Consider the following 11162-nt stretch of genomic DNA (forward strand, 5'->3'; position numbering starts at 1 on the left):
GCCTGTCTATTTAATTTGACCGACTTTGAAACGTTAAATATTCCACATTTTTGGATCGCCGCGTGTTGCTTTCGTTTTTCGGTATAAAAAAATTTTTTTTTTAAATATAACAAAAAAGCGAAACTTGATTCGATTGGTCAATATCGGCTTCGCCGTCATATCAGACAATTGCTTTATTACTCCTCCCGAATAATAAATGGGGGAGCCCTTTTCCTTCCTCCTTTCCTCCCCCACCAAAAAAAAACAATCATTAAAAACTGTCCCACACTAAAAATATTCACTGCTGAATAGCCATTGCTTACGTCGTCGTAATGCTCCCGCGATGAACTCATTAAGCAGCCACCTGTCAATCAAACCTCTTTGACTTGGCTCACTTTTTAATCGCTCTTATATTGCCACTGTCGCCGTAGCGCAGGTGTTCAGACTCAGCCTATTGACCTCCAGGTTCGAGCCTACCTGCCACCATTTTGTAAATCGCTATCGTTAAGTTTCCTTTTTCTTCTGATTTACCCCACCCCCAAAACACGCACACTTACAAACATCCTGGCAACGCCGGGTACTCCGCCCCTCCGCTAGTATCTATATATATAAAAGTGAAAATGTATGTTCGCTTTTTGTGTATGTCCAAGAAAGGCTTTTTTCAAAGAAGCGGTCGGTCGGTTCACAACTTCTTAAAACTTTTTATATCACATATAAATCGTAATATCTCAGAGTTAACAACAGAGCTCGCCTGTCTATTTGATTTGCTCGACTTCGAGAAGATAAATATTCAACAGTTTTCGCTCGCCGCATGTAGGTTAGGCCTTTTCCTATAATGTTTCCCCCTACCCCCAACGTCTTGGGGGGAAAGCATTCCCTCACTAAATGAAATGCTACCCCGCAGTCAAAAGTTGACCTCATTAAAACGTGCACCTGCTAAATCCAAGTAATTAAATAAATTCAAACGTGTTTCCGTTAGCATCTCGCGGTGGCCCAATTGTTAAAATCGTTGCACTCTTTTTTTTTTCACACTTTAATTTACAACTTTGCCTCAAAGGTTCGAGTTCGATCCTCATACTTACATACCAAAACATTTTTTTATTTTACCCTTCCCCTGTGGAGTTTCCACACACACCTCCAAACACCCGGGTAACGCCGGGTACCCCTCGCTAGTCTATATATATAAAAGCAAAAATGTATGTATGTATGTATGTGTGTGTGTTCGCTTTTTCTTTATGTCTACAAAAGGCTTTTTTCAGAGAAGCGGTCGGTCGGTTCACATCTTTTTAAAACTTTTTATATCACATATAAATCGTAATATCTCACAGTTAACAACGAAGCTCGCCTGTCTATTTAATTTGCTCGATTTCGGGAAGATAAATATTCAACATTTGTCACTCGCCGCATGTGGGTTAGTCTTTTTCCTATAACATCTTGGGGAAAAAAAAAAAAAAAAAAAAAAAAAAAGGCGTTCCCGCAGTAAATGAAATACTATCCCGCAGTCAAACTTGACCTCATTAACTCATTAAAACGGGCACCTGCCAAATCCAAGTAATTAAAAAAATTCAAACGTGTTTCCGTTAGCCTCTCGTGGTGGGGCAATGGTTAACGTCGCACTTTTTTTTTCACACTAATTCACAACTTTACCTCAACGGTTCGGGTTCGATCCCCATACTTACTTTTTTTTTAACCCCCCACCCCCGGATTTTCCACACCCACCTCCAAACACTCGGGCAACGCCGGGTACCCCTCGCTAGTATAATATAAATCTCACCTGTGTGTTTAAATGTATGCATGTTTGTATGTCTGCCTAAAACTTCCGACAGAGGCGACGGATTTTCACAAGATCAGTATCGTTTTGAAGCGTGACCTTTCGGATGACAAATATTGACAAATTGGCTAAACACCTTGATACCTTCACCCTCAACAAGGCACTTTTCTACTGGGAGAGGTCGCTTTTTTCGAGCATATTTTCGAAAGCCATCCCCTCTTTTCTATTGACTAGCCTTAATTTCAACCTTCGCCACTTCCAGTTTGGCAATGGACGCAACGGCACGTAAGCTTGCATGCATAGATCATGATCATGATCATTAGATCACTATGGCCGGATGTTACGACATTAAAAAAAATAAATGTTTAAATTTCAACTATATTTCTCGCGATTGAGATTGACCGTGAGGTTTGTTCTTTGCTAATGAAGATGACTTCATGGCCGGGTTCGAATCTCCCAACCGGTAGTAATCGTGTCACCCTGTACTGATGATTCCCGAAATGAAACATTAGTGTCTATAGGTATTTAAAAATTAATATTATGTTCTTATTCATATTTATTTTTCTTATTCAGATTTCTTGCGATTGAGATTGGCCCTTGGGTTTGTTCTAGAGATGGTTTCGTGGCCGGGTTCGAATCTCCCGACTGGTAGTAATCGTGGCACCCTGCACTGATTATTCCCGATAGGATGAAACACGAGTGTCTGTGGGTATGCAAAAAAAAAAATAATATTGTAATTATGCATAAAAATTAGCAAAAGTACCCGTCGTTGATTGGGTTCAAAAACAGCCTACAGAAAATGTACTCAGATTTATGAAAGTATGATAGGTTATGAAAAGGAAGGGTTGTAAATAAATAGCTTCGAATTTAGGGGTATCAAAACCAAAGCAAAATATGATGAAAGTAAAAATAAAATAGATAAACCCCATAATTTATCATACCATACCTGTTCACACTGAAACAGTTATCACAATATTTTGTGGGTCTATATTAAAAAAAAAACTTGTTAAACTTTGTGACATATTTCCATTCTATGGAGGTCAGGCTCGAACGAACACCCCCATAATTTTATTATACCATATTTCTTCAAACTGAAACATAATTATCAAAGTATACTTACGCAGATAGATATGAAAAATCTTTATTAAAGTTTGTGCCTATTTCCGTTCTATGGAGGCCAGGCGCGAACGCAGACCCCACAATTTTATTATACCATCCCTATTTAAGTTAAAACATACTTATCAAAGTATTATTATGTACATCTATATCAAAAACACTTGTAAATGTTTTTTAAGTCCCCACAACTAAATGTGTATTGAATAAATGAATAAATAAATAAATTGTGACTTCATTTTCTATGCTTTTTATATATATATATATATGTATATATGTATATGTATATATATATATGTGTGGTTGTATATATATATGCATATATATATACATATACATATGTATATATATATACATATATATATGTGTATATATATACACATATATATATATATACATACATATGTATATATATACATATATACATATGTATATATATACATATGTATATATACATATGTATATATATATACATATGTATATATATATACATATGTATATATATACATATGTATATATACATATGTATATATATACATATGTATATATATACATATGTATATATATATATATATATATATATATATTTTTTTTTTTTTTTTTTTTTTTTTTTAAGTGACATTTAAGTACATTTCAGTTGACCTATATTATTTTGCCCTATATATATTTTCGCGCCTTTAACATTTCCTGTCTGGGTCAGTTTAACTTTTTTTCCCCCTTTATTTTATATTTTATATTTAACTTTATCATTCTTTTTTTTTCTCCTTTCTCTTCCCAGATTTTTTTTTATTTATATTTATGTCTCGGAAGTAGAGTGGAAAGCACATCTTATTTTTTTCTTTTATTAATATTATTTTTTCTTGTACACACATGTTTGTGAATTATTCCATGGATTTCTGCCTTTGGATTATTATAGACCATCTTCTTCCAATTACGGGATTTCTTTGGATTTTACTTGTACAAATGGAAATTCTTTTAACTTTCTTGAAGTTTTACATTTGGATTTTACCGTCACTGGATTTTTTTATCTTCCACCAGACTATCCATTAATGTGTAATCACCTTTTTCTTTACCATATTCCCTCTGCTTAACTTATTTTGTTTTCAAGTAAGATCTTTGACTTACTTGTTGTTTCATCAAATACTTCTGCATGCAAAATCCGATCCTGCATTTTGCTAATTCCTACCCTCTGATGAGAAGGAGGATATTTCTTCGAAACTCCGCGGATTACGGACTATCCATTTATCTAGTGTTTCCTTTTCAGATTAAATATGTTTTTAACTCATTTCAAAGTGTTTTTTAACATATTTCATTAACTGTTTGCTCATATTATATATATATATATATATATATATATATATATATATATATATACATACATATTTGTCTAAGCTAGCAGCGACGCCCGGCGTAGCCCGGTCGTTAAATACGCTTATATATGATATTTTAATTCGTGCAGATTTCGTATATATTATTATAAACTTAATGTTCTATAGATTTTTATATATTATAAAGTTACTATTTCAAAAATATAAAAAATACATCCATATGACTTGGGTGCACCAGCTTGCATCCGAAACCAAAAACAAAACTTATATATAACTTGATAAAATTATAAAATTGGTAAAATTATAAAATAAATTGATTACTTGGGTGCCACCCTCCCAGGCCTTGCCACTGAGCTTTCCAGTGGAGTAAGTTCATTGCTTACTGCGTGAGGCACCCCTATCGGGGAATGGCGACGGGGTTACTCAGGCAATTTTTTCAATTGCAGGAGTGCCACTCCTTTAGGAGAGCCTGCTTGATCCCCACTTTCCGGCCTTGTGCCACATTTTGCCGAGATGGGCGGCAAATAAATAACTATCCCCATTAGGAGTGAAAAACATGAATGACTGGAAACAATGCCGAGATCAGTATCGTTTAAAGCGCGACCCTAAAACTATATAAAACACTCTGACACTGTTTTATATAGTTTTTAAACTATTTACCCAAAGTTAACACATTCGCCAGAGTCCGCTATGATTTGTCTTTTACAAATACATCCATAAACACTGTGGTCTTAGAGATGATTAAACATTTTACATTAAATAAAAACACTAACAAATCAGACGATTACGTACTGCAAGACTACCACTTCTTTTTACATTTTCGCCTTTTTTTGGGAGGGGGGATCCATTACGGTACTAAGACTATAAGAACCATGCATTTTCTCTTTTTATTAGACTTTTCCGTTGCACCAAATTGAGCCAAAGCAACGCGTGGCAGAATACCGAAAAATTAGCTAAAAACATTCATTTCTTCACCCTCAACTTTTCTATAGGGAGGGGTCGTATTTTTCGCCGATATTTTCGAAAGTCATCCCCTTTTTTCAATTGTCTAGCTTTAATTAAAACCTATGTCACTCCCGGTTTGGCGGTGGTGTAACAGCAAAGACGTAACAATTTTCCCGTTCTTTTCCTCCTTCACGGTACGGGTTCGGGCCTGCCTTCCTACTACCACGTTTTTTTGCGCAACACACACCTCCAAACACCCGGGCAATGCCGAGCTGAAATGCTAGTATATCTATAAAAGTGAACGTGTCTGTTTGTCTGTGTGTCTGTGTACATTTCCCTACGCAATAATACTGTCAATCGAACTCAGTGATCAAAAGTTTAAAAGAATACATATTGCTATTTACATGTGATTCCATGAATGTGGAGAATTGTCCATTATATTAGAAATAACTATACAACTAGTTAGGTCAGAGAGGTAGAATTGGAGAATATAAATTAAGGAATGCCTTTGTGTTGCCCAAAAACGTGTTGGAATCAGGTGTAATAGGCAAAATCCACGTGAAAAAATTCACAGGTTTGAACACGTTCTGACGTCACAAAGAAAGATAGTTTCAATATATTCAGTTAAGTAAGGGTTCGAACTGAGAAGAGTTCAGAGTTAAGTTCAGAACAGTCAGGGGGGGGAGACTTAACCTAAGCCCCTTTCGGAAGCAAGGCAGAGAGGGGAGGACATAATGTAGGGGTCTAATGCTGCATCGAATACCTGATCATTCTTATCACCAGCAGGAAATAAATGTCTTCGTCGTCATTTCAATAAGGTAATGTGTGTCTTCTGTTATTATGTAACATCACACTGTTTAATTTTGTGTAAAACCCTTCCAAAGTGTTAGCCTACTAGCCTGGGTGCCTGGCGTTGCCCGGGTATTTGCAGGTGTGGGTTGAGCAAAAGAAAGTGGTAGTAGGCAAGCAGACAAGTAGGCTCGAGCCCGTACCGCAAAGGAGGAAAAGAATATGAAAAAAAAAGTGACGTCTTTGCTGTTGCGCCCCTCGCCGAACCGGAAGTGACGTACGTTTAAATTAAGGTCAATCGAAAATAGGGGGATGACTTTCGAAAATATCGGCGAAAAAAGCGTCCCCTCTCAGTAGAAAAGTTTCCAGTCGAAGGTAAAGGAATAAATGTTTTTAGACAATTTTTCGATATTTGTCGTCCGAAAGGTCGAGCTCCAAAAGGATATCGATCTTGTTAAAATCCGTTGCCTCTGTTGAAAGTTTTAGGTTCACAAACATATATACATACATAGATTTAAACAGACAGGCGAGATTTATATTATAGATTATTTTCAAACTTATTACTGAGATCTAAACCGTTTCATATGTAACATAAATAACCCGAAAAGTGTTGATATGCCGCAAAACAAAACAACAAAACCAAACTGCATGAATAAATATTTACAGATGAAAATAATATGAAAGAATAAAAACGTTTACCAAAATGACCAGATTCGGCATTAAATAACTTGAAAAGGGTTGATATGCCGTAAAAAAAAAAATAATACCCAAATCGAACAGCATGAATAAATATTCTCCCTCTCTGTCTCACCTTCCCAGATTTTTTATTTATTTATTTTTAGTTTACCATTTCTCGGTGCCATTTATCCCTCGTAGACATTTCCTGCGACACTATCCAATGCCTACGTGATTCCAAACACGGCGTACGGGAAAGATTATCTACTCCCATCCTGATTATTTTTTTTATTTTTATAAAACATTCTAATGGCTTCCTCTGTTGACTGACTAAAGCTTTTACGGTGTCGGATGGCAGACAATAGATTATACGATGTCAACGGTATGACATATCCTTATAGAAACCCTTCGCATTTATCCAGAATATAACCCAAACTCACGTCTGCATCCTGCAGTAGGTTGAAGTAAACAACTCACGTGATTAGCCAATTAGCAATCAGCTGTCAGCAGACGACAATTTCAATGAAATCGTGGAAGTCATTAAAAGAATTTAATTCAAAGCCTTGGCGTCACTGGTTCGCCCAACACCCCACCCCACCCCGAACCATATTCGCACCTACTTGAATGGAAGTCTCTGTTCTGTTTCTAAAGACAATGGATAACCATGTAAGGTTAGCTGCGCTTGTAATTCTGAGGCAAGGGTTGCGCAATCAACGACTACACCTCTCCTGAATCGGCCTTGCTTGAGTCCAGGGACAAGAAAAGGTCCAGAACGACTGGAAACAATGCCGAGATAAGCGGAGAGAATATACAGCAGATGGTATTTCCAAATGGTCACCCATTTTAGTAGCAACTAGGCTCAACGTTGCTTAACTTCGGTTAACACCTACTTGAACATTGCCATAATGGTTGAATGCAGTTATTCGTATCTTGTTTATCTCCCTTTGGTCGCTCTCTACCGAAAGAGGCGCCTTTAGCAGCTGTATATCTAATTGGGTTTACCGACATTTTATCACCGTACATTTAATCACCCGACTATTCATTACAGACATATGATAACTGGATATTTAATCACATGGGTATTTTATCACCGCATGTCCACTTAATCACTCGAGACAATTAATCACCTCCCAAGTAAAAAATAAAAGTTATTTATGTAATAATGTTATTTATGGGATTATGTTTTTTATGACGTTAAATTTTTAGCCCCTTTGACAATTTGGGGGTTATTTTTTACGAGAGATTAAAATCTATAGGGTAAAAGTGTCCTTCCACCCCGTCAAACATGCAAGGGTTAGAGGAGAGGATATCTGTTCGCTTAAAGTGAATATCAGCCACTTTTTTTTGTACTTTCTTCTTTTGCGAAATAATTTTGTTTTATTACTTTCATTAATATGTTTGGTATTTATTTGTGAAAAAAAATATATTGTATACCAGGGGTTCTCAACCGGGGTCCACATGGACCCTAGGGGTCCATGGAATATTTCTGGGGGTCCACAGGAAAAAACTTACCAAAATGGGGGGGGTCCACAACGATATTTTGGTGGTTCATGAAGACAACGAATTCAGAATAGTTTTTATTATTAAAAATTTCATTTCTACTGTAATTTTGTATAGTTTTTTTTTCAATCATTCAAGTTATTTTAACTATAATATTTCTATTTTCCAGGTTTACCTCAAACATTTACCTTGCACTCTGTTTCTAAATGTGTTTTATTTGTCAAAAATTTTATAAAAATAAATAGCAATATATATAGTTAGATATTATGAACTGCAGTAACTGTATCACCAGCTGTCTATATATATAATATATGCATGTATTGGTAAAAAATTATTATCACTCTAATTTAGATTATTATTATTATTATTATTATTATTATTATTATTATTATTATTATTATTATTATTATTATTATTATTATTATTACTTATTATTATTATTATTATTATCATTATTATTATTATTATTATCATCATTCTGGGCCTTGATAAGTGGTGACTTCTTTCCATGTAAAAAAAAAAAAAAGGGTTGGCTAATATTTATCTATGCTCACGCCACGGCTGTGATACCAGGCATCAGTGAATATCGACCAATCCCTTACAAGAGGCTACTGAAAGTAAACCCAAGGCCCAATTTCTACTTCCCATTGTTATATATTTTTGGGGCCCTCTTGCAGTTTAGATCAGGGGTTCTCAACCGGGGTCCACATGGACCCTAGGAGTCCATGGAATATTTCTGGGGGTCCACTGCCAAAACATAAAAAAATGGCGGTCCACAACGATATTTTGGTGGTCCATGAAGAAAACCAACTCAGAATAGTTTTTATTATTAAAAATTTAATTTCTACTGTAATTTTGTATAGTTTTTTTTTTTTGCAATCATTCAAGTTATTTTAACTATAATATTTCTATTTTCCAGGTTTACCTCAAACATTTACCTTGCACTCTGTTTCTAAACATATGCTTTCTCTGTCGAAAATTTTATAAATATATATATATATATATATATATATATGTGTGTGTGATTATATTTATATATATATACACATAAATGTGTGTATGTGATTATGTTTATATATATATATATATATTTCTGTAGAAATATATTTTCTTATAATATATACCAATCCTTATTTAAGTAGCTCAATGTAATTACAGAGCAATATAGTGAATAAAGGACAAAAAACTATATTACAAAATTCATGATGTTGACCATCTTATCGTTTATTCTTGATCACTGATTGATATGATAATTGATTGATTTTGCGCTACGAAACAGATACTGTCAAGAATTGTAAATGTCAACTGAATTAAAGGAATAAATAATAAGATGGTCAACATCATGAATATTGGAATATAGTCTTTGTCATTTGTTCACTATATATATATATATATATATATATGTATATATATATATATATATATATATATATATATATATATATATATATATAGTGGAAATGGTAATTAATAAAAACTGAAGAAAGTGCTCAATACCGTTGTAGAGCAGATATGCGTTTTATTTTTTATTACCGTATCTTTCTGTTAAGTTACATTATTGTTTCAGCTACCCGGCCGTTTTTTTTTTGTTTTTTGTTTTTTTTTGTTTTTTTTTTTGTTGTTTTTTTTTTTTTTTTGCCGTCTGTAGCTTCCTCAGACCAAAAAAACGGCCGGGTAGCTGAAACAATAATGTAACTTAACAGAAAGATACGGTAATAAAAAATAAAACGTATATATATATATACATATATATATATATATATATATATATATATATATATATATATATATATATATATATATATATATATATATAAGGAAAATCGGATTTAAACTCTGTAAATTTACAATAAATTTATTTTTCGACAAGGAATACAAAAATTACATTTTATTCCATGAAGTTCCAATGAATATCGTATATATATATATATATATATATATATGTTAATTTTATTTTTATTTCGGACTATTAGTCTCATCTTTATTAGTTGTTGTTTGTTTGTTTTTATTGGTTCACAACGTTTCGGCCAATTTCCTCTGGCCTTCGTCAGGTGGTAACCGCGACGGATAGGAACTTCGAATCTCCTAACTGCATTCTCAGCCATCACTGCCATCCGTAGTTGTCGTCGTCTCACCACATTTTTGACCAATTACCTCTGGCACGCTTTGGGTGGGATTGAAACCGCTATCTTCAGACAATGTTCATCTGGAACCGTAGAGATTCAACGTCTCTATCAACTGCGCCACGGGCCCCGAAGAACAACAACTAATAAAGATGAGACTAATAGTCCGAAATAAAAATAAAATTAACATAAAAATGCTCATCTCAAAATAAAAAAATTCCAATTAAGGAATAATATATATATATATATATATATATATATATATATATATATATATATATATATATATAATTATTTTTTATGCCTACAGACACTAGTGTATCATACTTTCGCAATCATCAGCGTAGGAGGTGACAATTCACACTAGTCGAGCCTTTAACTCTAGGCCAAGTGAATGAAGGGAATAAACAACTTATAAACACCATTCATGAGTAGACAGAAGGCAGTTTAGAGTGTTCAAACGAGCGGAAGTCATGAACGTTGCATAAAGGCTAGTTGACTGCTTTTTATTCTTTAATTCCGAGACAGTGCCTATCTTTAAATTCTTTAAAGGTGGCTTGATAATTATAATTATAAAGGATAATTATAATTATAAATGATAATTATTCTTTATACCTACAAACATTAGTGTTTCATGCTTTTGTAATCATCAGGCAACTGCAGGAGCTGCCAAAAACAGCCTATCCTGCCTTGACAGAGTACAAAATAGACTTCGTGGCTTAGTGGGGGATGCCCTTTTCTCTACCCTGCAACCTCTCTCCCACAGAAGAGACGTTGCGAGCCTATCCTTGTTTTATCGTTATTTCCATGGCAGGTGCTCGTCTAAACTCCAATCTCTGGTCCCCCCCTCGCCAATCTTTCACGAAAAACACCCGTCTAGCTGAATCCACTGTGAAAAATTTCCCCCACTCTATATCTGTGCCTAAATCAAAACGCGGA

This window comes from Euprymna scolopes, chromosome 44 (genome assembly GCF_053919585.1).
Source record: "Euprymna scolopes isolate OS-2025 chromosome 44, ASM5391958v1, whole genome shotgun sequence".
Classification (NCBI taxonomy): Eukaryota; Metazoa; Mollusca; class Cephalopoda; order Sepiida; family Sepiolidae; genus Euprymna; species Euprymna scolopes.